Source organism: Pteropus vampyrus, unplaced genomic scaffold (assembly GCF_000151845.1).
Source record: "Pteropus vampyrus isolate Shadow unplaced genomic scaffold, Pvam_2.0 Scaffold129, whole genome shotgun sequence".
Lineage (NCBI taxonomy): Eukaryota > Metazoa > Chordata > Mammalia > Chiroptera > Pteropodidae > Pteropus > Pteropus vampyrus.
The window spans coordinates 4,430,404-4,432,272 of record NW_011888910.1 but is presented as its reverse complement, the minus strand read 5'-3'; positions in this window follow the sequence as shown (position 1 = coordinate 4,432,272).

Genomic DNA, 1,869 nt, shown 5'->3' with positions numbered 1-1,869 from the left:
TAATTCTTCCTAGAACGCAACTACAGACTGTTCAACTATTTATTGTGCCTATTTCATTCCAAAAAGGGTTTGAATGGCTTCCAAACAATGAATAAAAAATGAAATTAATAGCTAAGGATATTGGATAAAAACCAAGCATTGCTGAATGATTCCATTTCCTTATTTTTTTGGCTGTTCATTTTACCTCATGAGCTGTAAGAAATGAGGAAGGGTATTTGGCCAGGGGAAATGACACTGAATCTGGGAATACCCTGTGCAAATCATAGGATTCGGGGAAAACAAATCTGAGCATATTATTTAGGGCATTTCTCACATCATTTAACTATTACATACAAATATGTAATTTAATAAGGTAGGTAAAAATATTTGTACATATCTTAAATTACAGTTGTCCCCTGTTATCCAAGAGAGATATGACTAAGATCCCCAGTGGATGTTTGAAACTGCAGATAGTACCGAACGCTATACATACAGTAAATCCTCACCTAATGTTGTCCATAGGTTCTTGGGAACTCTGACTTTAAGCAAAACGACGTATGATGAGACCAATCTTACCATAGGCTGATTGCTATAAATAAGAGTTAAATTCCTACAGCATATTTCTCACAAAAATATCACCAAACTTCTAACTAAAGACCAAAAATACTTTTAATATGAAACATTGAAATAAATGTGAGCTATACATACTTTTAAGAAAGATTAATAAAAACCAATAAGATCATTATTTTCCAACCTGCTTATTTAAATTCATGGTCATGGGGGGCTAAGCCCATCCTGGCAGCTTAGGGTGCAAGGTCCTGTCTCACTCTGGACAGGATGCCCTTCTGTCTCAGGGCTACTCACACACACATCCACACTCATATGGGACAATGTAGACACACCAGTTCACCTCATGTACACATCTCTTGGATGCGGAAAGAAACTGGAGTCCCCCTCAAAAACCCACACAGACTTGGGGAAGAGTGCACACTCCACACAGACTGTGTCCCCCACTGGAACTGATTTTTTTTTCTCTTCAACGTTATAATGAAACAATGTTGAACAAAACAACACCATTCGAGGATCTGCTGTACCATGTTTTTTCTTATACATACATATCTATGCTGAAGTTTAATTTATTAATAAGGCACAGTAAAATATTGTCAACAATAACTAATAATAAAATAGAACCATTATAACAATATACTGTAATAGAAGTTAAGTGAATGTTCTCTCTCTCTCCCTCTCTCTCTCTCTCTCTCAATAACTTATTATACTATACTCACCTTAAAGAAAGCACTTAAAGGAAACACTTTACGCTTCTCTTTGGCATATCCGAATTGCCAGCATCACTACTTTTGCACTTTGGGGCCATTAGTTAGTAAAATAAGGAGTACTTGAACAAAAGTCCTCAATACTGCAACAGTTGACCTGATAACCAAGAACGTTACTAAGTGACTAATGGCTGGGGAGAGTATGTAGCCATGGAGATGCTGGACAAAGGGATGGTTCACGTCCTGGGCAGGACAGAGCAGGATAATGCAAGATCTCATCACACTACTCAGTCTCGGGCAGGTTAGAGCAAGGCAATTTGAGATTTCATCCTGATACACAGAACAGTGGCAACAGTGAGATATGAACAGACTTAAAACCTATGAATTGTTTATTTCTGCAATTTTTCATTTAATATTTTTGGACTGAAGTAGACCCCAGGAAACTGAAACTATGGAAAGAGAAACCACGGATAAGGGGGACTACTGTATCTTAAATGAGATACTTCATTGTATAGGAAGCTTGCACTGTCTTCTCACTGCCTGCCCATCTTCTTCTTCCTACAAGGTTTATTCCTTAATAGCTGGACTGTTCCTCTGAATTGGCTCCTAGGTGCGG